The following is a 26,075-nucleotide window of genomic DNA, read 5'->3' as shown; positions in this document are numbered from 1 at the left end:
GTTAATTCTTCTTCCTGATGGGAAAATAGAGTGACCTGTGCCTGTCCCAACACCTAGAGCTAGTCTCTCATTGGTTCCCCCTCTTCCCGTTCATCCTCAGGATAAATTGCAACCTGTACGGAACAGGAGGTTAAAGGTGCTGATTCTCCAGGCAGGGAGATTGCTAGTATATTGGCTGGAATGGCGAACCGGAGCACAAGGAGATGAGAAATGAGGTGCGTTTTAGAAACCTTTCCCGATCACACGGTGTACCATCTTCTGGGTTTCTCATGCATGTTTTCGATGTAGGAAGATGCCCTTGAACCTGGAGATTTGGGACCCATGGGATGGGCACCACGCAGTATGACTTTAAAGGGTCTGCGTTTGCTCACCCAACCTCACCAAACCTCTCAGCCCCAAGAGTGTCCACCCTTATTTCTCATCCATCTGTGGGTCTACATATGATCAATCCAGGTTGCATCACAGCCCCTGAACGAATTTTGTCAGAATTTCTCTCTCTTTCACTGTCTTTGTTTCACGGGTTTTTAAAAGTAATTGATTTGTATAATGGGGTTTAGCTGCTTTTCACTGCTGTGGTTATGCCGCTTTTCACCCACTTCACTCGCTTACAGAAAGATATAAATACATAGGTTTTAAGATTCTTACTAGTCAGATATATTCTTGGGCGGTGAATAGGGCGTGTTGAGTCCAGTTCACTGAGCAAGGAGTAGGTCTTGTCTATCACATATTGGGTTTATGGAACGCTATCTGAGCTACTTTGAAACCCTTGTTTTATGCATCACCCCACCTCACCTTTCCCGTTAAGCAGCCATAGTGTGTTTTCTAAACGTGTGACTCTGACCTGTTATGTAATTCAGTTCAAGGGTAGCGGTTTTTACATTCCCTCTATAAGTGATATCTTATGATAAGTGTCTTTTTCTGTGTGACTTATTTCACTTAGAATCGTCGTACCCAAATCCACTCATCATGCTGCTACTAGCCTTATGACGTTGATTTCATGGCTGAGTGATATTCCATTGTACATAAGGACCACAACTTCTTTATCCTTTCTTGTCTTTCCTGGGATATTTAAGGTGTAACGAAGTGGAGGTTCTTGTCAACAGAGCAGCCCTAAACTTTGGGGTGCCTGTGTCTTGCTGATTTTTAGTTTTCCCAATTTATACCCCCATGAGTGGAAGTGCCCTATGCTCTCTAAGCTGAGTTTTTTAGATGTTTCAGGACACACTGTACACTTCTCCAGAGTGGCTGTTGGCAATTTACATCCCGCCCATCAGCGTAGCAAGGCTCCCATTTCTCCATGGCCTGTCCTGCATTTCTGGTTTTGACACTTTATTCAGCCTGGCCCTTTTGACCGATGGGAAGCGAGACTTCTTTGTAGCGCTGATTTGCCTTTCCAGGTTGCTTGGTTGGCCAAAAAGGGCGTATGCGTTTTTTCCTGAATATATTCAGGAAAAAACGCATACGCCCTTTTTGGCCAAGGGCATCATTGTCGAGGTTTTGCCGCTTTTCCTGTGCTTTAAAGGCGATTCGAATCTACCTCCTGAAATCTGTTTCCTGCAATTCTGCCTTGCTTTCAAATCCTCTTCGTTGCCTTCCCTCAATATATTTGTGGACGAGAGTTATCATTTCTAAGTCTGCAGGTTTGTGAATTGCAGTGCCCCTGAGCACCATTTTTCAACTCGCTTTCTTGGGAGCTGGCCGCAAAAGCGCAGGATTGCTTCAGGCCCTATTCTGGCTCCCGGCGGCAGGCTGAGCCTGTGGTTAATTCTTCTTCCTGATGGGAAAATAGAGTGACCTGTGCCTGTCCCAACACCTAGAGCTAGTCTCTCTTTGGTTCCCCCTCTTCCCGTTCATCCTCAGGACAAATTGCAACCTGTTCGGAACAGGAGGTTAAAGGTGCTGATTCTCCAAGCAGGGAGATTGCTAGTATAGCGGCTGGAATGGCGAACCGGAGCACAAATTGATGAGAAATGAGGTGCGTTTTAGAAGCCTTTCCCGATCACAGGGTGTACCATCTTCTGGGTTTCTCATGCATGTTTTCGATGTATGAAGATGCCCTTGAACCTGGAGATTTGGGACCCATGGGAAGGGTACCACGCAGTATTACTTTAAAGGGTCTGCATTTGCTCACCCAACCTCACCAAACCTCTCAGCCCCAAGAGTGTCCACCCTTATGTCTCATCCATCTGTGGGTCTACATATGGTCAATCCAGGTTGCATCACAGCCCCTGAACGAATTTTGTCAGAATTTCTCTCTCTTTCACTGTCTTTGTTTCACGGGTTTTTAAAAGTAATTGATTTGTATAATGGGGTTTAGCTGCTTTTCACTGCTGTGTTTATGCCGCTTTTCACCCACTTCATTCACTTACAGAGAGATATAAATACATAGGTTTTTAGATTCTTACTAGTCAGATATATTCTTGGGCGGTGAATAGGGGGTGTTGAGTCCAGTTCACTGAGGAAGGAGTAGGTCTTGTCTATTACATATTGGGTTTATGGAACGCTATCTGAGCTACTTTGAAACCCTTGTTTTATGCATCACCCCACCTCACCTTTCCCGTTAAGCAGCCCTAGTGTTTTTGTAAACGTGTGACTCTATTCTCTTTTGTAATTCAGTTCAAGGGTAGCGGTTTTTACATTCCCTCTATAAGTGATATCTTATGATAAGTGTCTTTTTCTGTGTGACTTATTTCACTTAGAATCGTCGTACCCAAATGCACTCATCATGCTGCTCTTAGCCTTATGACGTTGATGCATGGCTGAGTGATATTCCATTGTACATAAGGACCACAACTTCTTTATCCATTCTTGTCTTTCCTGTGATATTTAAGGTGTAACAAAGTGGAGGTTCTTGTCAACAGAGCAGCCCTCAACTTTGGGGTGCCTCTGTCTTGCTGATTTTTAGTTTTCCCAATTTATCCGCCCATGAGTGGAAGTGCCCTATGCTCTCTAAGCTTAGTTTTTTAGATGTTTCAGGACACACTGTACACTTCTCCAGAGTGGCTGTTGGCATTTTACATCCCGCCCATTAGCGTAGCAATGTTCCCATTTCTCCATGGCCTGTCCTGCATTTCTGGTTTTGACACTTTATTCAGCCTGGCCCTTTTGACCGATGGGAAGCGAGACTTCTTTGTAGCGCTGATTTGCCTTTCCAGGTTGCTTGGTTGGCCAAAAAGGGCGTATGCGTTTTTTCCTGAATATATTCAGGAAAAAACGCATACGCCCTTTTTGGCCAAGGGCATCATTGTCGAGGTTTTGCCGCTTTTCCTGTGCTTTAAAGGCGATTCGAATCTACCTCCTGAAATCTGTTTCCTGCAATTCTGCCTTGCTTTCAAATCCTCTTCGTTGCCTTCTCTCAATATATTTGTGGACGAGAGTTATCATTTCTAAGTCTGCAGGTTTGTGAATTGCAGTGCCGCTGAGCACCATTTTTCAACTCGCTTTCTTGGGAGCTGGCCGCAAAAGCTCAGGATTCCTTCAGGCCCTATTCTGGCTCCGGGCGGCAGGCTGAGCCTGTGGTTAATTCTTCTTCCTGATGGGAAAATAGAGTGACCTGTGCCTGTCCCAACACCTAGAGCTAGTCTCTCATTGGTTCCCCCTCTTCCCGTTCTTCCTCAGGACAAATTGCAACCTGTTCGGAACAGGAGGTTAAAGGTGCTGATTCTCCAAGGAGGGAGATTGCTAGTATAGAGGCTGGAATGGCGAACCGGAGCACAAGGAGATGAGAAATGAGGTGCGTTTTAGAAACCATTCCCGATCACACGGTGTACCATCTTCGGGGTTTCTCATGCATGTTTTCGATGTATGAAGATGCCCTTGAACCTGGAGATTTGGGACCCATGGGATGGGTACCACGCAGTATTACTTTAAAGGGTCTGCGTTTGCTCACCCAACCTCACCAAACCTCTCAGCCCCAAGAGTGTCCACCCTTATGTCTCATCCCTCTGTGGGTCTACATATGGTCAATCCAGGTTGCATCACAGCCCCTGAACGAATTTTGTCAGAATTTCTCTCTCTTTCACTGTCTTTGTTTCACGGGTTTTTAAAAGTAATTGATTTGTATAATGGGGTTTAGCTGCTTTTCACTGCTGTGGTTATGCCGCTTTTCACCCACTTCACTCACTTACAGAGAGATATAAATACATAGGTTTTAAGATTCTTACTAGTCAGATATATTCTTGGGCGATGAATAGGGCGTGTTGAGTCCAGTTCACTGAGGAAGGAGTAGGTCTTGTCTATTACATATTGGGTTTATGGAACGCTATCTGAGCTAATTTGAAACCCTTGTTTTATGCATCACCCCACCTCACCTTTCCCGTTAAGCAGCCCTAGTGTGTTTTCTAAACGTGTGACTCTGACCTGTTATGTAATTCAGTTCAAGGGTAGCGGTTTTTACATTCCCTCTATAAGTGATATCTCTGATAAGTGTCTTTTTCTGTGTGACTTATTTCACTTAGAATCGTCGTACCCAAATCCACTCATCATGCTGCTACTAGCCTTATGACGTTGATTTCATGGCTGAGTGATATTCCATTGTACATAAGGACCACAACTTCTTTATCCATTCTTGTCTTTCCTGGGATATTTAAGGTGTAACAAAGTGGAGGTTCTTGTCAACAGAGCAGCCCTAAACTTTGGGGTGCCTGTGTCTTGCTGATTTTTAGTTTTCCCAATTTATACGCCCATGAGTGGAAGTGCCCTATGCTCTCTAAGCTGAGTTTTTTAGATGTTTCAGGACACACCGTACACTTCTCCAGAGTGGCTGTTGGCAATTTACATCCTGCCCATCAGTGTAGCAAGGCTCCCATTTCTCCATGGCCTGTCCTGCATTTCTGGTTTTGACACTTTATTCAGCCTGGCCCTTTTGACCGATGGGAAGCGAGACTTCTTTGTAGCGCTGATTTGCCTTTCCAGGTTGCTTGGTTGGCCAAAAAGGGCGTATGCGTTTTTTCCTGAATATATTCAGGAAAAAACGCATACGCCCTTTTTGGCCAAGGGCATCATTGTCGAGGTTTTGCCGCTTTTCCTGTGCTTTAAAGGCGATTCGAATCTACCTCCTGAAATCTGTTTCCTGCAATTCTGCCTTGCCTTCAAAGCCTCTTCGTTGCCTTCCCTCAATACATTTGTGGACGAGAGTTATCATTTCTAAGTCTGCAGGTTTGTGAATTGCAGTGCCCCTGAGCTCCATTTTTCAACTCGCTTTCTTGGGAGCTGGCCGCAAAAGCGCAGGATTGCTTCAGGCCCTTTTCTGGCTCCGGGCGGCAGGCTGAGCCTATTGTTAATTCTTCTTCCTGATGGGAAAATAGAGTGACCTGTGCCTGTCCCAACACCTAGAGCTAGTCTCTCATTGGTTCCCCCTCTTCCCGTTCTTCCTCAGGACAAATTGCAACCTGTACGGAACAGGAGGTTAAAGGTGCTGATTCTCCAAGCAGGGAGATTGCTAGTATAGCGGCTGGAATGGTGAACCGGAGCACAAGGAGATGAGAAATGAGGTGCGTTTTAGAAACCTTTCCCGATCACACGGTGTACCATCTTCTGGGTTTCTCATGCATGTTTTCGATGTAGGAAGATGCCCTTGAACCTGGAGATTTGGGACCCATGGGATGGGTACCACGCAGTATTACTTTAAAGGGTCTGCGTTTGCTCACCCAACCTCACCAAACCTCTCAGCCCCAAGAGTGTCCACCCTTATGTCTCATCCATCTGTGGGTCTACATATGGTCAATCCAGGTTGCATCACAGCCCCTGAACGAATTTTGTCAGAATTTCTCTCTCTTTCACTGTCTTTGTTTCACGGGTTTTTAAAAGTAATTGATTTGTATAATGGGGTTTAGCTGCTTTTCACTGCTGTGGTTATGCCGCTTTTCACCCACTTCACTCACTTACAGAGAGATATAAATACATAGGTTTTAAGATTCTTACTAGTCAGATATATTCTTGGGCGGTGAATAGGGCGTGTTGAGTCCAGTGCACTGAGGAAGGAGTAGGTCTTGTCTATTACATATTGGGTTTATGGAACGCTATCTGAGCTAATTTGAAACCTTTGTTTTATGCATCACCCCACCTCACCTTTCCCGTTAAGCAGCCCTAGTGTTTTTGTAAACGTGTGACTCTATTCTGTGTTGTAATTCAGTTCAAGGGTAGCGGTTTTTACATTCCCTCTATAAGTGATATCTTATGATAAGTGTCTTTTCCTGTGTGACTTATTTCACTTAGAATCGTCGTACCCAAATCCACTCATCATGCTGCTCCTAGCCTTATGACGTTGATTTCATGGCTGAGTGATATTCCATTGTACATAAGGACCACAACTTCTTTATCCATTCTTGTCTTTCGTGGGATATTTAAGGTGTAACAAAGTGGAGGTTCTTGTCAACAGAGCAGCCCTAAACTTTGGGGTGCCTGTGTCTTGCTGATTTTTAGTTTTCCCAATTTATACGCCCATGAGTGGAAGTGCCCTATGCTCTCTAAGCTGAGTTTTTTTAGATGTTTCAGGACACACCGTACACTTCTCCAGAGTGGCTGTTGGCAATTTACATCCCGCCCATCAGCGTAGCAAGGCTCCCATTTCTCCATGGCCTGTCCTGCATTTCTGGTTTTGACACTTTATTCAGCCTGGCCCTTTTGACCGATGGGAAGCGAGACTTCTTTGTAGCGCTGATTTGCCTTTCCAGGTTGCTTGGTTGGCCAAAAAGGGCGTATGCGTTTTTTCCTGAATATATTCAGGAAAAAACGCATACGCCCTTTTTGGCCAAGGGCATCATTGTCGAGGTTTTGCCGCTTTTCCTGTGCTTTAAAGGCGATTCGAATCTACCTCCTGAAATCTGTTTCCTGCAATTCTACCTTGCTTTCAAATCCTCTTCGTTGCCTTCCCTCAATATATTTGTGGACGAGATTTATCATTTCTAAGTCTGCAGGTTTGTGAATTGCAGTGCCCCTCAGCACCATTTTTCAACTCGCATTCTTGGGAGCTGGCCGCAAAAGCGCAGGATTGCTTCAGGCCGTATTCTGGCTCCGGGCGGCAGGCTGAGCCTGTGGTTAATTCTTCTTCCTGATGGGAAAATAGAGTGACCTGTGCCTGTCCCAACACCTAGAGCTAGTCTCTCATTGGTTCCCCCTCTTCCCGTTCTTCCTCAGGACAAATTGCAACCTGTTCGGAACAGGAGGTTAAAGGTGCTGATTCTCCAAGCAGGGAGATTGCTAGTATAGCGGCTGGAATGGCGAACCGGAGCACAAGGAGATGAGAAATGAGGTGCGTTTTAGAAACCATTCCCGATCACACGGTGTACCATCTTCGGGGTTTCTCATGCATGTTTTCGATGTATGAAGATGCCCTTGAACCTGGAGATTTGGGACCCATGGGATGGGTACCACGCAGTATTACTTTAAAGGGTCTGCGTTTGCTCACCCAACCTCACCAAACCTCTCAGCCCCAAGAGTGTCCACCCTTATGTCTCTTCCCTCTGTGGGTCTACATATGGTCAATCCAGGTTGCATCACAGCCCCTGAACGAATTTTGTCAGAATTTCTCTCTCTTTCACTGTCTTTGTTTCACGGGTTTTTAAAAGTAATTGATTTGTATAATGGGGTTTAGCTGCTTTTCACTGCTGTGGTTATGCCGCTTTTCACCCACTTCACTCACTTACAGAGAGATATAAATACATAGGTTTTAAGATTCTTACTAGTCAGATATATTCTTGGGCGATGAATAGGGCGTGTTGAGTCCAGTTCACTGAGGAAGGAGTAGGTCTTGTCTATTACATATTGGGTTTATGGAACGCTATCTGAGCTAATTTGAAACCCTTGTTTTATGCATCACCCCACCTCACCTTTCCCGTTAAGCAGCCCTAGTGTGTTTTCTAAACGTGTGACTCTGACCTGTTATGTAATTCAGTTCAAGGGTAGCGGTTTTTACATTCCCTCTATAAGTGATATCTCTGATAAGTGTCTTTTTCTGTGTGACTTATTTCACTTAGAATCGTCGTACCCAAATCCACTCATCATGCTGCTACTAGCCTTATGACGTTGATTTCATGGCTGAGTGATATTCCATTGTACATAAGGACCACAACTTCTTTATCCATTCTTGTCTTTCCTGGGATATTTAAGGTGTAACAAAGTGGAGGTTCTTGTCAACAGAGCAGCCCTAAACTTTGGGGTGCCTGTGTCTTGCTGATTTTTAGTTTTCCCAATTTATACGCCCATGAGTGGAAGTGCCCTATGCTCTCTAAGCTGAGTTTTTTAGATGTTTCAGGACACACCGTACACTTCTCCAGAGTGGCTGTTGGCAATTTACATCCTGCCCATCAGTGTAGCAAGGCTCCCATTTCTCCATGGCCTGTCCTGCATTTCTGGTTTTGACACTTTATTCAGCCTGGCCCTTTTGACCGATGGGAAGCGAGACTTCTTTGTAGCGCTGATTTGCCTTTCCAGGTTGCTTGGTTGGCCAAAAAGGGCGTATGCGTTTTTTCCTGAATATATTCAGGAAAAAACGCATACGCCCTTTTTGGCCAAGGGCATCATTGTCGAGGTTTTGCCGCTTTTCCTGTGCTTTAAAGGCGATTCGAATCTACCTCCTGAAATCTGTTTCCTGCAATTCTGCCTTGCTTTCAAAGCCTCTTCGTTGCCTTCCCTCAATACATTTGTGGACGAGAGTTATCATTTCTAAGTCTGCAGGTTTGTGAATTGCAGTGCCCCTGAGCTCCATTTTTCAACTCGCTTTCTTGGGAGCTGGCCGCAAAAGCGCAGGATTGCTTCAGGCCCTTTTCTGGCTCCGGGCGGCAGGCTGAGCCTATTGTTAATTCTTCTTCCTGATGGGAAAATAGAGTGACCTGTGCCTGTCCCAACACCTAGAGCTAGTCTCTCATTGGTTCCCCCTCTTCCCGTTCATCCTCAGGACAAATTGCAACCTGTACGGAACAGGAGGTTAAAGGTGCTGATTCTCCAAGCAGGGAGATTGCTAGTATAGCGGCTGGAATGGTGAACCGGAGCACAAGGAGATGAGAAATGAGGTGCGTTTTAGAAACCTTTCCCGACCACACGGTGTACCATCTTCTGGGTTTCTCATGCATGTTTTCGATGTAGGAAGATGCCCTTGAACCTGGAGATTTGGGACCCATGGGATGGGTACCACGCAGTATTACTTTAAAGGGTCTGCGTTTGCTCACCCAACCTCACCAAACCTCTCAGCCCCAAGAGTGTCCACCCTTATGTCTCATCCATCTGTGGGTCTACATATGGTCAATCCAGGTTGCATCACAGCCCCTGAACGAATTTTGTCAGAATTTCTCTCTCTTTCACTGTCTTTGTTTCACGGGTTTTTAAAAGTAATTGATTTGTATAATGGGGTTTAGCTGCTTTTCACTGCTGTGGTTATGCCGCTTTTCACCCACTTCACTCACTTACAGAGAGATATAAATACATAGGTTTTAAGATTCTTACTAGTCAGATATATTCTTGGGCGGTGAATAGGGCGTGTTGAGTCCAGTGCACTGAGGAAGGAGTAGGTCTTGTCTATTACATATTGGGTTTATGGAACGCTATCTGAGCTAATTTGAAACCTTTGTTTTATGCATCACCCCACCTCACCTTTCCCGTTAAGCAGCCCTAGTGTTTTTGTAAACGTGTGACTCTATTCTGTGTTGTAATTCAGTTCAAGGGTAGCGGTTTTTACATTCCCTCTATAAGTGATATCTTATGATAAGTGTCTTTTCCTGTGTGACTTATTTCACTTAGAATCGTCGTACCCAAATCCACTCATCATGCTGCTCCTAGCCTTATGACGTTGATTTCATGGCTGAGTGATATTCCATTGTACATAAGGACCACAACTTCTTTATCCATTCTTGTCTTTCGTGGGATATTTAAGGTGTAACAAAGTGGAGGTTCTTGTCAACAGAGCAGCCCTAAACTTTGGGGTGCCTGTGTCTTGCTGATTTTTAGTTTTCCCAATTTATACGCCCATGAGTGGAAGTGCCCTATGCTCTCTAAGCTGAGTTTTTTTAGATGTTTCAGGACACACCGTACACTTCTCCAGAGTGGCTGTTGGCAATTTACATCCCGCCCATCAGCGTAGCAAGGCTCCCATTTCTCCATGGCCTGTCCTGCATTTCTGGTTTTGACACTTTATTCAGCCTGGCCCTTTTGACCGATGGGAAGCGAGACTTCTTTGTAGCGCTGATTTGCCTTTCCAGGTTGCTTGGTTGGCCAAAAAGGGCGTATGCGTTTTTTCCTGAATATATTCAGGAAAAAACGCATACGCCCTTTTTGGCCAAGGGCATCATTGTCGAGGTTTTGCCGCTTTTCCTGTGCTTTAAAGGCGATTCGAATCTACCTCCTGAAATCTGTTTCCTGCAATTCTGCCTTGCTTTCAAATCCTCTTCGTTGCCTTCCCTCAATATATTTGTGGACGAGATTTATCATTTCTAAGTCTGCAGGTTTGTGAATTGCAGTGCCCCTCAGCACCATTTTTCAACTCGCATTCTTGGGAGCTGGCCGCAAAAGCGCAGGATTGCTTCAGGCCGTATTCTGGCTCCGGGCGGCAGGCTGAGCCTGTGGTTAATTCTTCTTCCTGATGGGAAAATAGAGTGACCTGTGCCTGTCCCAACACCTAGAGCTAGTCTCTCATTGGTTCCCCCTCTTCCCGTTCTTCCTCAGGACAAATTGCAACCTGTTCGGAACAGGAGGTTAAAGGTGCTGATTCTCCAAGGAGGGAGATTGCTAGTATAGCGGCTGGAATGGCGAACCGGAGCACAAGGAGATGAGAAATGAGGTGCGTTTTAGAAACCATTCCCGATCACACGGTGTACCATCTTCGGGGTTTCTCATGCATGTTTTCGATGTATGAAGATGCCCTTGAACCTGGAGATTTGGGACCCATGGGATGGGTACCACGCAGTATTACTTTAAAGGGTCTGCGTTTGCTCACCCAACCTCACCAAACCTCTCAGCCCCAAGAGTGTCCACCCTTATGTCTCATCCCTCTGTGGGTCTACATATGGTCAATCCAGGTTGCATCACAGCCCCTGAACGAATTTTGTCAGAATTTCTCTCTCTTTCACTGTCTTTGTTTCACGGGTTTTTAAAAGTAATTGATTTGTATAATGGGGTTTAGCTGCTTTTCACTGCTGTGGTTATGCCGCTTTTCACCCACTTCACTCACTTACAGAGAGATATAAATACATAGGTTTTAAGATTCTTACTAGTCAGATATATTCTTGGGCGATGAATAGGGCGTGTTGAGTCCAGTTCACTGAGGAAGGAGTAGGTCTTGTCTATTACATATTGGGTTTATGGAACGCTATCTGAGCTAATTTGAAACCCTTGTTTTATGCATCACCCCACCTCACCTTTCCCGTTAAGCAGCCCTAGTGTGTGTTCTAAACGTGTGACTCTGACCTGTTATGTAATTCAGTTCAAGGGTAGCGGTTTTTACATTCCCTCTATAAGTGATATCTCTGATAAGTGTCTTTTTCTGTGTGACTTATTTCACTTAGAATCGTCGTACCCAAATCCACTCATCATGCTGCTACTAGCCTTATGACGTTGATTTCATGGCTGAGTGATATTCCATTGTACATAAGGACCACAACTTCTTTATCCATTCTTGTCTTTCCTGGGATATTTAAGGTGTAACAAAGTGGAGGTTCTTGTCAACAGAGCAGCCCTAAACTTTGGGGTGCCTGTGTCTTGCTGATTTTTAGTTTTCCCAATTTATACGCCCATGAGTGGAAGTGCCCTATGCTCTCTAAGCTGAGTTTTTTAGATGTTTCAGGACACACCGTACACTTCTCCAGAGTGGCTGTTGGCAATTTACATCCTGCCCATCAGTGTAGCAAGGCTCCCATTTCTCCATGGCCTGTCCTGCATTTCTGGTTTTGACACTTTATTCAGCCTGGCCCTTTTGACCGATGGGAAGCGAGACTTCTTTGTAGCGCTGATTTGCCTTTCCAGGTTGCTTGGTTGGCCAAAAAGGGCGTATGCGTTTTTTCCTGAATATATTCAGGAAAAAACGCATACGCCCTTTTTGGCCAAGGGCATCATTGTCGAGGTTTTGCCGCTTTTCCTGTGCTTTAAAGGCGATTCGAATCTACCTCCTGAAATCTGTTTCCTGCAATTCTGCCTTGCCTTCAAAGCCTCTTCGTTGCCTTCCCTCAATACATTTGTGGACGAGAGTTATCATTTCTAAGTCTGCAGGTTTGTGAATTGCAGTGCCCCTGAGCTCCATTTTTCAACTCGCTTTCTTGGGAGCTGGCCGCAAAAGCGCAGGATTGCTTCAGGCCCTTTTCTGGCTCCGGGCGGCAGGCTGAGCCTATTGTTAATTCTTCTTCCTGATGGGAAAATAGAGTGACCTGTGCCTGTCCCAACACCTAGAGCGAGTCTCTCATTGGTTCCCCCTCTTCCCGTTCATCCTCAGGACAAATTGCAACCTGTACGGAACAGGAGGTTAAAGGTGCTGATTCTCCAAGCAGGGAGATTGCTAGTATAGCGGCTGGAATGGTGAACCGGAGCACAAGGAGATGAGAAATGAGGTGCGTTTTAGAAACCTTTCCCGATCACACGGTGTACCATCTTCTGGGTTTCTCATGCATGTTTTCGATGTAGGAAGATGCCCTTGAACCTGGAGATTTGGGACCCATGGGATGGGTACCACGCAGTATTACTTTAAAGGGTCTGCGTTTGCTCACCCAACCTCACCAAACCTCTCAGCCCCAAGAGTGTCCACCCTTATGTCTCATCCATCTGTGGGTCTACATATGGTCAATCCAGGTTGCATCACAGCCCCTGAACGAATTTTGTCAGAATTTCTCTCTCTTTCACTGTCTTTGTTTCACGGGTTTTTAAAAGTAATTGATTTGTATAATGGGGTTTAGCTGCTTTTCACTGCTGTGGTTATGCCGCTTTTCACCCACTTCACTCACTTACAGAGAGATATAAATACATAGGTTTTAAGATTCTTACTAGTCAGATATATTCTTGGGCGGTGAATAGGGCGTGTTGAGTCCAGTGCACTGAGGAAGGAGTAGGTCTTGTCTATTACATATTGGGTTTATGGAACGCTATCTGAGCTAATTTGAAACCTTTGTTTTATGCATCACCCCACCTCACCTTTCCCGTTAAGCAGCCCTAGTGTTTTTGTAAACGTGTGACTCTATTCTGTGTTGTAATTCAGTTCAAGGGTAGCGGTTTTTACATTCCCTCTATAAGTGATATCTTATGATAAGTGTCTTTTCCTGTGTGACTTATTTCACTTAGAATCGTCGTACCCAAATCCACTCATCATGCTGCTCCTAGCCTTATGACGTTGATTTCATGGCTGAGTGATATTCCATTGTACATAAGGACCACAACTTCTTTATCCATTCTTGTCTTTCGTGGGATATTTAAGGTGTAACAAAGTGGAGGTTCTTGTCAACAGAGCAGCCCTAAACTTTGGGGTGCCTGTGTCTTGCTGATTTTTAGTTTTCCCAATTTATACGCCCATGAGTGGAAGTGCCCTATGCTCTCTAAGCTGAGTTTTTTTAGATGTTTCAGGACACACCGTACACTTCTCCAGAGTGGCTGTTGGCAATTTACATCCCGCCCATCAGCGTAGCAAGGCTCCCATTTCTCCATGGCCTGTCCTGCATTTCTGGTTTTGACACTTTATTCAGCCTGGCCCTTTTGACCGATGGGAAGCGAGACTTCTTTGTAGCGCTGATTTGCCTTTCCAGGTTGCTTGGTTGGCCAAAAAGGGCGTATGCGTTTTTTCCTGAATATATTCAGGAAAAAACGCATACGCCCTTTTTGGCCAAGGGCATCATTGTCGAGGTTTTGCCGCTTTTCCTGTGCTTTAAAGGCGATTCGAATCTACCTCCTGAAATCTGTTTCCTGCAATTCTGCCATGCTTTCAAATCCTCTTCGTTGCCTTCCCTCAATATATTTGTGGACGAGATTTATCATTTCTAAGTCTGCAGGTTTGTGAATTGCAGTGCCCCTCAGCACCATTTTTCAACTCGCATTCTTGGGAGCTGGCCGCAAAAGCGCAGGATTGCTTCAGGCCCTATTCTGGCTCCGGGCGGCAGGCTGAGCCTGTGGTTAATTCTTCTTCCTGATGGGAAAATAGAGTGACCTGTGCCTGTCCCAACACCTAGAGCTAGTGTCTCATTGGTTCCCCCTCTTCCCGTTCTTCCTCAGGACAAATTGCAACCTGTTCGGAACAGGAGGTTAAAGGTGCTGATTCTCCAAGCAGGGAGATTGCTAGTATAGCGGCTGGAATGGCGAACCGGAGCACAAGGAGATGAGAAATGAGGTGCGTTTTAGAAACCATTCCCGATCACACGGTGTACCATCTTCGGGGTTTCTCATGCATGTTTTCGATGTATGAAGATGCCCTTGAACCTGGAGATTTGGGACCCATGGGATGGGTACCACGCAGTATTACTTTAAAGGGTCTGCGTTTGCTCACCCAACCTCACCAAACCTCTCAGCCCCAAGAGTGTCCACCCTTATGTCTCATCCATCTGTGGGTCTACATATGGTCAATCCAGGTTGCATCACAGCCCCTGAACGAATTTTGTCAGAATTTCTCTCTCTTTCACTGTCTTTGTTTCACGGGTTTTTAAAAGTAATTGATTTGTATAATGGGGTTTAGCTGCTTTTCACTGCTGTGGTTATGCCGCTTTTCACCCACTTCACTCGCTTACAGAAAGATATAAATACATAGGTTTTAAGATTCTTACTAGTCAGATATATTCTTGGGCGGTGAATAGGGCGTGTTGAGTCCAGTTCACTGAGCAAGGTGTAGGTCTTGTCTATTACATATTGGGTTTATGGAACGCTATCTGAGCTAATTTGAAACCCTTGTTTTATGCATCGCCCCACCTCACCTTTCCCCTTAAGCAGCCATAGTGTGTTTTCTAAACGTGTGACTCTGACCTGTTATGTAATTCAGTTCAAGGGTAGCGGTTTTTACATTCCCTCTATAAGTGATATCTTATGATAAGTGTCTTTTTCTGTGTAACTTATTTCACTTAGTATCATCGTACCCAAATCCACTCATCATGCTGATACTAGCCTGATGACGTTGATTTCATGGCTGAGTGATATTCCATTGTACAAAAGGACCACAACTTCTTTATCCATTCTTGTCTTTCCTGGGATATTTAAGGTGTGACAAAGTGGAGGTTCTTGTCAACAGAGCAGCCTTAAACTTTGGGGTGCCTGTGTCTTGCTGATTTTTAGTTTTCTCAATTTATACGCCCATGAGTGGAAGTGTCGTATGCTCTCTAAGCTGAGTTTTTTAGATGTTTCAGGACAAACCGTATACTTCTCCAGAGTGGCTGTTGGCAATTTACATCCCGCCCATCAGCGTAGCAAGGCTCCCATTTCTCCATGGCCTGTCCTGCATTTCTGGTTTTGACACTTTATTCAGCATGGCCCTTTTGACCGATGGGAAGCGAGACGTCTTTGTAGCGCTGATTTGCCTTTCCAGGTTGCTTGGTTGGCCAAAAAGGGCGTATGCGTTTTTTCCTGAAAATATTCAGGAAAAAACGCATACGCCCTTTTTGGCCAAGGGCATCATTGTCGAGGTTTTGCCGCTTTTCCTGTGCTTTAAAGGCGATTCGAATCTACGTCCTGAAATCTGTTTCCTGCAATTCTGCCATGCTTTCAAATCCTCTTCGTTGCCTTCCCTCAATATATTTGTGGACGAGAGTTATCATTTCTAAGTGTGCAGGTTTGTGAATTGCAGTGCCCCTGAGCTCCATTTTTCAACTCGCTTTCTTGGGAGCTGGCCGCAAAAGCGCAGGATTGCTTCAGGCCCTTTTCTGGCTCCGGGCGGCAGGCTGAGCCTATTGTTAATTCTTCTTCCTGATGGGAAAATAGAGTGACCTGTGCCTGTCCCAACACCTAGAGCGAGTCTCTCATTGGTTCCCCCTCTTCCCGTTCATCCTCAGGACAAATTGCAACCTGTACGGAACAGGAGGTTAAAGGTGCTGATTCTCCAAGCAGGGAGATTGCTAGTATAGCGGCTGGAATGGTGAACCGGAGCACAAGGAGATGAGAAATGAGGTGCGTTTTAGAAACCTTTCCCGATCACACGGTGTACCATCTTCTGGGTTTCTCATGCATGTTTTCGATGTAGGAAGATGCCCTTGAACCTGGAGATTTGGGACCCATGGGATGGGTACCACGCAGTATTACTTTAAAGGGTCTGCGTTTGCTCACCCAACCTCACCAAACCTCTCAGCCCCAAGAGTGTCCACCCTTATGTCTCATCCATCTGTGGGTCTACATATGGTCAATCCAGGTTGCATCACAGCCCCTGAACGAATTTTGTCAGAATTTCTCTCTCTTTCACTGTCTTTGTTTCACGGGTTTTTAAAAGTAATTGATTTGTATAATGGGGTTTAGCTGCTTTTCACTGCTGTGGTTATGCCGCTTTTCACCCACTTCACTCACTTACAGAGAGATATAAATACATAGGTTTTAAGATTCTTACTAGTCAGATATATTCTTGGGCGGTGAATAGGGCGTGTTGAGTCCAGTGCACTGAGGAAGGAGTAGGTCTTGTCTATTACATATTGGGTTTATGGAACGCTATCTGAGCTAATTTGAAACCTTTGTTTTATGCATCACCCCACCTCACCTTTCCCGTTAAGCAGCCCTAGTGTTTTTGTAAACGTGTGACTCTATTCTGTGTTGTAATTCAGTTCAAGGGTAGCGGTTTTTACATTCCCTCTATAAGTGATATCTTATGATAAGTGTCTTTTCCTGTGTGACTTATTTCACTTAGAATCGTCGTACCCAAATCCACTCATCATGCTGCTCCTAGCCTTATGACGTTGATTTCATGGCTGAGTGATATTCCATTGTACATAAGGACCACAACTTCTTTATCCATTCTTGTCTTTCGTGGGATATTTAAGGTGTAACAAAGTGGAGGTTCTTGTCAACAGAGCAGCCCTAATCTTTGGGGTGCCTGTGTCTTGCTGATTTTTAGTTTTCCCAATTTATACGCCCATGAGTGGAAGTGCCCTATGCTCTCTAAGCTGAGTTTTTTTAGATGTTTCAGGACACACCGTACACTTCTCCAGAGTGGCTGTTGACAATTTACATCCCGCCCATCAGCGTAGCAAGGCTCCCATTTCTCCATGGCCTGTCCTGCATTTCTGGTTTTGACACTTTATTCAGCCTGGCCCTTTTGACCGATGGGAAGCGAGACTTCTTTGTAGCGCTGATTTGCCTTTCCAGGTTGCTTGGTTGGCCAAAAAGGGCGTATGCGTTTTTTCCTGAATATATTCAGGAAAAAACGCATACGCCCTTTTTGGCCAAGGGCATCATTGTCGAGGTTTTGCCGCTTTTCCTGTGCTTTAAAGGCGATTCGAATCTACCTCCTGAAATCTGTTTCCTGCAATTCTGCCATGCTTTCAAATCCTCTTCGTTGCCTTCCCTCAATATATTTGTGGACGAGATTTATCATTTCTAAGTCTGCAGGTTTGTGAATTGCAGTGCCCCTCAGCACCATTTTTCAACTCGCATTCTTGGGAGCTGGCCGCAAAAGCGCAGGATTGCTTCAGGCCCTATTCTGGCTCCGGGCGGCAGGCTGAGCCTGTGGTTAATTCTTCTTCCTGATGGGAAAATAGAGTGACCTGTGCCTGTCCCAACACCTAGAGCTAGTGTCTCATTGGTTCCCCCTCTTCCCGTTCTTCCTCAGGACAAATTGCAACCTGTTCGGAACAGGAGGTTAAAGGTGCTGATTCTCCAAGCAGGGAGATTGCTAGTATAGCGGCTGGAATGGCGAACCGGAGCACAAGGAGATGAGAAATGAGGTGCGTTTTAGAAACCATTCCCGATCACACGGTGTACCATCTTCGGGGTTTCTCATGCATGTTTTCGATGTATGAAGATGCCCTTGAACCTGGAGATTTGGGACCCATGGGATGGGTACCACGCAGTATTACTTTAAAGGGTCTGCGTTTGCTCACCCAACCTCACCAAACCTCTCAGCCCCAAGAGTGTCCACCCTTATGTCTCATCCATCTGTGGGTCTACATATGGTCAATCCAGGTTGCATCACAGCCCCTGAACGAATTTTGTCAGAATTTCTCTCTCTTTCACTGTCTTTGTTTCACGGGTTTTTAAAAGTAATTGATTTGTATAATGGGGTTTAGCTGCTTTTCACTGCTGTGGTTATGCCGCTTTTCACCCACTTCACTCGCTTACAGAAAGATATAAATACATAGGTTTTAAGATTCTTACTAGTCAGATATATTCTTGGGCGGTGAATAGGGCGTGTTGAGTCCAGTTCACTGAGCAAGGTGTAGGTCTTGTCTATTACAGATTGGGTTTATGGAACGCTATCTGAGCTAATTTGAAACCCTTGTTTTATGCATCGCCCCACCTCACCTTTCCCCTTAAGCAGCCATAGTGTGTTTTCTAAACGTGTGACTCTGACCTGTTATGTAATTCAGTTCAAGGGTAGCGGTTTTTACATTCCCTCTATAAGTGATATCTTATGATAAGTGTCTTTTTCTGTGTAACTTATTTCACTTAGTATCATCGTACCCAAATCCACTCATCATGCTGATACTAGCCTGATGACGTTGATTTCATGGCTGAGTGATATTCCATTGTACAAAAGGACCACAACTTCTTTATCCATTCTTGTCTTTCCTGGGATATTTAAGGTGTGACAAAGTGGAGGTTCTTGTCAACAGAGCAGCCTTAAACTTTGGGGTGCCTGTGTCTTGCTGATTTTTAGTTTTCTCAATTTATACGCCCATGAGTGGAAGTGTCGTATGCTCTCTAAGCTGAGTTTTTTAGATGTTTCAGGACAAACCGTATACTTCTCCAGAGTGGCTGTTGGCAATTTACATCCCGCCCATCAGCGTAGCAAGGCTCCCATTTCTCCATGGCCTGTCCTGCATTTCTGGTTTTGACACTTTATTCAGCATGGCCCTTTTGACCGATGGGAAGCGAGACGTCTTTGTAGCGCTGATTTGCCTTTCCAGGTTGCTTGGTTGGCCAAAAAGGGCGTATGCGTTTTTTCCTGAAAATATTCAGGAAAAAACGCATACGCCCTTTTTGGCCAAGGGCATCATTGTCGAGGTTTTGCCGCTTTTCCTGTGCTTTAAAGGCGATTCGAATCTACGTCCTGAAATCTGTTTCCTGCAATTCTGCCATGCTTTCAAATCCTCTTCGTTGCCTTCCCTCAATATATTTGTGGACGAGAGTTATCATTTCTAAGTGTGCAGGTTTGTGAATTGCAGTGCCCCTGAGCTCCATTTTTCAACTCGCTTTCTTGGGAGCTGGCCACAAAAGCGCAGATTGCTTCAGGCCCTATTGTGGCTCCGGGCGGCAGGCTGAGCCTGTGGTTAATTCTTCTTCCTGATGGGAAAATAGAGTGACCTGTGCCTGTCCCAACACCTAGAGCTAGTCTCTCATTGGTTCCCCCTCTTCCCGTTCATCCTCAGGACAAATTGCAACCTGTTCGGAACAGGAGGTTAAAGGTGCTGATTCTCCAAGCAGGGAGATTGCTAGTATAGCGGCTGGAATGGCGAACCGGAGCACAAGGAGATGAGAAATGAGGTGCATTTTAGAAACCATTCCCGATCACACGGTGTACCATCTTCGGGGTTTCTCATGCATGTTTTCGATGTAGGAAGATGCCCTTGAACCTGGAGATTTGGGACCCATGGGATGGGTACCACGCAGTATTACTTTAAAGGGTCTGCGTTTGCTCACCCAACCTCACCAAACCTCTCAGCCCCAAGAGTGTCCACCCTTATGTCTCATCCATCTGTGGGTCTACATATGGCCAATCCAGGTTGCATCACAGCCCCTGAACGAATTTTGTCAGAATTTCTCTCTCTTTCACTGTCTTTGTTTCACGGGTTTTTAAAAGTAATTGATTTGTATAATGGGGTTTAGCTGCTTTTCACTGCTGTGTTTATGCCGCTTTTCACCCACTTCACTCACTTACAGAGAGATACAAATACATAGGTTTTAAGATTCTTACTAGTCAGATATATTCTTGGGCGGTGAATAGGGCGTGTTGAGTCCAGTTCACTGAGCAAGGTGTAGGTCTTGTCTATTACATATTGGGTTTATGGAACGCTATCTGAGCTAATTTGAAACCCTTGTTTTATGCATCGCCCCACCTCACCTTTCCCCTTAAGCAGCCATAGTGTGTTTTCTAAACGTGTGACTCTGACCTGTTATGTAATTCAGTTCAAGGGTAGCGGTTTTTACATTCCCTCTATAAGTGATACCTTATGATAAGTGTCTTTTTCTGTGTGACTTATTTCACTTAGAATCATCGTACCCAAATCCACTCATCATGCTGATACTAGCCTGATGACGTTGATTTCATGGCTGAGTGATATTCCATTGTACAAAAGGACCACAACTTCTTTATCCATTCTTGTCTTTCCTGGGATATTTAAGGTGTGACGAAGTGGAGGTTCTTGTCAACAGAGCAGCCTTAAACTTTGGGGTGCCTGTGTCTTGCTGATTTTTAGTTTTCCCAATTCATACGCCCATGAGTGGAAGTGTCGTATGCTCTCTAAGCTGAGTTTTTTAGATGTTTCAGGACAAACCGTATACTTCTCCAGAGTGGATGTTGGCAATTTACATCCCGCCCATCAGCGTAGCAAGGCTCCCATTTCTCCATGGCCTGTCCTGCATTTCTGGTTTTGACACTTTATTCAGCATGGCCCTTTTGACCGATGGGAAGCGAGACGTCTTTGTAGCGCTGATTTGCCTTTCCAGGTTGCTTGGTTGGCCAAAAAGGGCGTATGCGTTTTTTCCTGAAAATATTCAGGAAAAAACGCATACGCCCTTTTTGGCCAAGGGCATCATTGTCGAGGTTTTGCCGCTTTTCCTGTGCTTTAAAGGCGATTCGAATCTACGTCCTGAAATCTGTTTCCTGCAATTCTGCCATGCTTTCAAATCCTCTTCGTTGCCTTCCCTCAATATATTTGTGGATGAGAGTTATCATTTCTAAGTGTGCAGGTTTGTGAATTGCAGTGCCCCTGAGTTCCATTTTTCAACTCGCTTTCTTGGGAGCTGGCCACAAAAGCGCAGATTGCTTCAGGCCCTATTCTGGCTCCGGGCGGCAGGCTGAGCCTGTGGTTAATTCTTCTTCCTGATGGGAAAATAGAGTGACCTGTGCCTGTCCCAACACCTAGAGCTAGTCTCTCATTGGTTCCCCCTCTTCCCGTTCATCCTCAGGACAAATTGCAACCTGTTCGGAACAGGAGGTTAAAGGTGCTGATTCTCCAAGCAGGGAGATTGCTAGTATAGCGGCTGGAATGGCGAACCGGAGCACAAGGAGATGAGAAATGAGGTGCATTTTAGAAACCATTCCCGATCACACGGTGTACCATCTTCGGGGTTTCTCATGCATGTTTTCGATGTAGGAAGATGCCCTTGAACCTGGAGATTTGGGACCCATGGGATGGGTACCACGCAGTATTACTTTAAAGGGTCTGCGTTTGCTCACCCAACCTCACCAAACCTCTCAGCCCCAAGAGTGTCCACCCTTATGTCTCATCCATCTGTGGGTCTACATATGGCCAATCCAGGTTGCATCACAGCCCCGGAACGAATTTTGTCAGAATTTCTCTCTCTTTCACTGTCTTTGTTTCACGGGTTTTTAAAAGTAATTGATTTGTATAATGGGGTTTAGCTGCTTTTCACTGCTGTGTTTATGCCGCTTTTCACCCACTTCACTCACTTACAGAGAGATATAAATACATAGGTTTTAAGATTCTTACTAGTCAGATATATTCTTGGGCGGTGAAAAGGGGGTGTTGAGTCCAGTTCGCTGAGGAAAGAGTAGGTCTTTTCTATTACATATTGGGTTTATGGAACGCTATCTGAGCTAATTTGAAACCCTTGTTTTATGCATCACCCCACCTCACCTTTCCCGTTAAGCAGCCATAGTGTGTTTTAGAAACGTGTGACTCTGTTCTGTTTTGTACTACAGGTCATGTGTAGCGATTTTTACATTACCTGTATAAGTGATATCTTATGATAAGTGCCATTTTCTGTGTGACTTATTTCACTTAGAAACATCGTACGTAAATCCACTCATCATGCTGCTACTAGACTTATGACGTTGATTTCATGGCCGAGTGATATTCCATTGTACATATGTACCACAACTTATTTATCCGTTTTTCTCTTTCCTGGGATATTTAAGGTGTACCGAAGTGTAGGTTCTTGTAAATAGAGCAGCCCTAAACTTTGGGGTGCCCGTGTCTTGTTGATTTTTATACTTCCCATTATATACACCTATGAGTGGAAGTGCCCTATGCTCTCTAGCTGTGTTTTTTCGATGTTTCAGGAAACACCATACCCGAGTGACCATTGGCAGTTTTCATCTCGCCCATCAGCCTAACAAGGCTCCCTTTTCTCCCTGGCCTGTCCTGCCTGCATGTCTGGTTCTTACATTTTTTAGGATGGCCCTTTTGACCTATTGGAAGTGAGACTTCTTTGTAGTGCTGACTTTTCCTTTCCGGGTTGCTTGGTTGGCCAAAAAGGGCGGATGCGTTTTTTCCTAAATATATTCAGGAAAAAACGCATGCGCCCTTTTTGGCCAAGGGCATCATTGTCGCCGTTTTCCCGCTTTTCATGTGCTTTAAAGACGATTCGTATCTTCCTCCTGAAATCTGTTTCCTGCAATTCTGCCTTGCTTTCAAATACTGTTCTTTGCCTTCCCTCAATATATTTGTGGACGAGAGTTATCATTTATAATTCTGCAAGTTTGTGAATTACAGTGCCTCTGAACTACATTTTTCAACTCGCTTTTTTGGGAGCTGGCTGCAAAACCGCAGGATTGCTTCAGGCACTATTCTGGTTCCATGGGGCAGGCTGAGCCTGTCGTTAATTCTTCTTCTTGATGGGAAATTAGAGTGATGTGTGCCTGTCCCAACACCTAGACCTAGTCTCTCATGGGTTCCCCCTCATCCCGTTCATCCTCAGGACAAATTGCAACCTGTATGAAACAATAGGTTAAAGGTGCTGATTCTCCAAGTGGTTAGATTGTTAGTAAAGCACCTGAATGGGGGGAACCCGAGCACCAGGAGATGTGAAATGAGGTGCATTTTAGAAACCTTTCCAGATCACACGGTGTATCATCATCTGGGTTTCCCATGCATGTTTTCGCTGTCGGATGATTCCCTTGAACCTGGAGATTTGGAACAAATGGAATGGGTACCACGCAGTAGTACTTTAAAGTGTCTTTGTTTGCTCACCCAATCTCACCAATCCTCTCAGCCCCAACATTTTCCAGCCTTATGTGTAATCCAGCTGTGGGTCTAGATATCGTTAATCCAGGTTGTTTCAAAGCCCCTGAACGATCTCTGTAAGAATGTCTCTCTCTTTCAATTTCTTTGTTGTTTTTTTTTTCTTTTGAAATTTATTTTTATACTGGAGTTTAGCTGATTTTCACTGCTGTGTTTATTCCATTTTACACTCACTTGATTCACTTACAGAGAGATATCAATACATAGGTTTTAAGATTCTTACTAGTCAGATATATTCTTTGGCGGTGAATAGGGGGTTTGGAGTCCAGTTCACTGAGCAAGGAATAGGGCTTGTCTCTTACATATGTGGTTTATGGAACGCTATCTGTGCTAATTTCAAACCCTTGTTTTATGCCTCACTCCACCTCACCTTTCCGTTAAGCAGCCATGGTGTGTTCTCTAAATGTGTGGCTCTATTCTGTTTTGTAGTACATGTCCTGTGTAGCGATTTTTACATTCCCTCTATAAGTGATATCTTATGATAAGTTTCTTTTTCTGTGTGACTTATTTCACTTCTAAACGTCGTACGTAAATCCAGTTCAGCATGCTGCTACTAGCCTTATAACATTTATTACATGGCTGAGTGATATTCCATTGTACCTAAGTACCACAACTTCTTTATCAATTTTTCTCTTTCCTGGGATATTTAAGGTGTACCGAATTGGAGTTTCTTGTCAACAGAGCAGCCCTAATCTTTGGGGTGCCCGTGTCTTGTTGATTTTTAGATTTCCCAATTTATACGCCCATGAGTGTAAGTGCCCTATGCTCTCTAGCTGTGTTTTTTAGATGTTTTAGGAAACACCATACACTTCTACAGAGTGGCCGTTGGCAGTTTACATCCCCCCCATCAGCCTAACAAGGCTCCCTTTTCTCCATGGCCTGTCCTGCATTTCTGGTTTTTACACTTTTTTCAGCATGGTCCCCTTTGACCGATGGGAGGTGAGACTTCTTTGTATTGCTGATTTGCATTTCCGGCTTGCTTGGAGAGTCATAATTTATAATTCTGCATATTTGTGAATTGAAGTTTCCTGAGCTTCCTTTGTCAACTCGCTTTTTTGGGAGCTGGCCGCAAAACCGGTGGTGTGCTTCTGACCCTACTGTGGTTTCGGGTGGCAGGCTAAGCCTTTGCTTAATTCTTCTTCCTGATTGGAAATTAGAGTGACCTTTGCCTGTCCGAACATCTAGGGCTTGTCTCTCATTGTTTCTCCTCCTTCCCCTTCATCCTGTGGACAAATTCCCAACTCTGTGCAACAGGACATAGAAGGTGCTGACATCCTCAAGTGGGGAGATTGTTAGGAAAGAGGCTGGTGGGGTGAACTCGACCACCATGAGATTAAGGGATGAGGTGCCTTTTCAAAAATCTTCCTGATCCAACCGTGTATCATCTTCTGGGTGTCACAGGCATGTTTTAGCTGTAGGAAAGTTCCCATGTATGTAAGGAGAACACCAGGGATTTTTCCAAATCAGTGTCTCCCCGAACCCCAATCTGGCGAATTTTTTTTTATTTTATTTATTTATTTATTCATTTATTTATTTATTGGCTGTGTTGGGTCCTCGCCTCTGTGGGAGGGCTTCCTCCAGCAGCGGCAAGCGGGGGCCACTCCTCATCGCGGTGCGCGGGCCTCTCACCATCGCGGCCTCTCCTGTTTTGGAGCACAGGCTCCAGATGCGCAGGCTCAGTAGTTGTGGCTCACGGGCCCAGCCGCTCTGCGGCACGTGGGATCTTCCCAGACCAGGGCTCGAACCCGTGTCCCCTGCATCGGCAGGCAGACTCTCAACCACTGCGCCACCAGGGAAGCCCCAATCTGGCTAATTTTTAAGCCACTGGTACATGTATGTTCATTAAGGGACTTTGGCCGTAAGCAGAGTCCGTAATTTAGGTGAGTGAAGTCTTCAGGGTCAGAAACGCTCGCCATCGGCCTCCTTTATGTTCCTTTTTATCTGTAGTTGATACATGATGTCGATATAGATATATATTGTTTTTCAGATTATTTCCCCTTAGGGGTTATTACAAAATATTGAGTATTGTTCCCTGTGCTATACAGTAGTTCCTTGTTGATGATATATTTTATACATAGAAGTGTGTATATGTTAATCCGAAACTGTTAATTTATCTCTCCTCCCACCTTTACCCTTTGGTAATAAAATATATAAGATTTTATACTTCGTAGAAATCCAGGAGCTGAAAGAGAGGTATCATTTTCAACGGAAAATCATTCAAAACAAGATTGAACCTTCAGCCAAGATTAGTAGATCCACATCCTTGGAAAGAAATCACTGCATTTCTCTAATGTTGACCTGACAAATACGACAAACCCCTCCACTGAACTTGCTTATAATAAAGTGATGGAAATATCAAATGGAAGTGTTAGAAACATCTTATTTTACACGAGCCTTATACACTGCTCTATGTTAATAACAGTTTGGCTCACGCATCTATTCTTTGAAGTTACAATGTTCTCAAATTCTGTTACTGATCTTGCAGAGTGGGCCCCAACAAGGGTCCCCCTGCCCAGTGTCATTGGAGCCAACAGATCGAGACTGAGTTTGGTTCAGAAGCAAAGGAAAACTTTATATTTTGATTAGAGAATGGAGAGGTGAGAGCGTGCGCTCCCCCGCGGGCTGTGGGCCGGGCTGCTGTGTAGGGATCCCGTCAGCGTCAGCGGGAGGGACGGGGCGGAGCTCTCGAGGGCCGGGTTGGCTGGAGCTCAGGCTCTATGTGGCGGAGTCTGCACGGGGCCCGGAGAGCTGAGGTGTCGGCCCAGCCATCTTGCACTAGGAAAT

At 45.0% G+C, this 26,075-nt stretch overlaps 1 long non-coding RNA gene across 1 annotated transcript in view; it reads left to right on the top strand.

Moving 5' to 3' along the window:
• The window catches only part of LOC309621378, a 472,156-nt gene extending 446,505 nt beyond the window's left edge, over positions 1-25,651 (top strand). Inside the window, exon 2 of the long non-coding RNA XR_014239977.1 lies at positions 25,463-25,651. This is a non-coding gene — a long non-coding RNA (uncharacterized lncRNA). The remainder of the gene's footprint in view (positions 1-25,462) is intronic.
• The last annotated feature ends 424 nt before the right edge of the window (positions 25,652-26,075 follow it).

This window comes from Balaenoptera borealis (genome assembly GCF_965194805.1).
Source record: "Balaenoptera borealis genome assembly, contig: HAP1_SCAFFOLD_364, whole genome shotgun sequence".
NCBI classification, from domain to species: Eukaryota; Metazoa; Chordata; class Mammalia; order Artiodactyla; family Balaenopteridae; genus Balaenoptera; species Balaenoptera borealis.
Note: the sequence above shows the minus strand (reverse complement) of the source record. Positions and strands in the feature narration are given on the sequence as shown.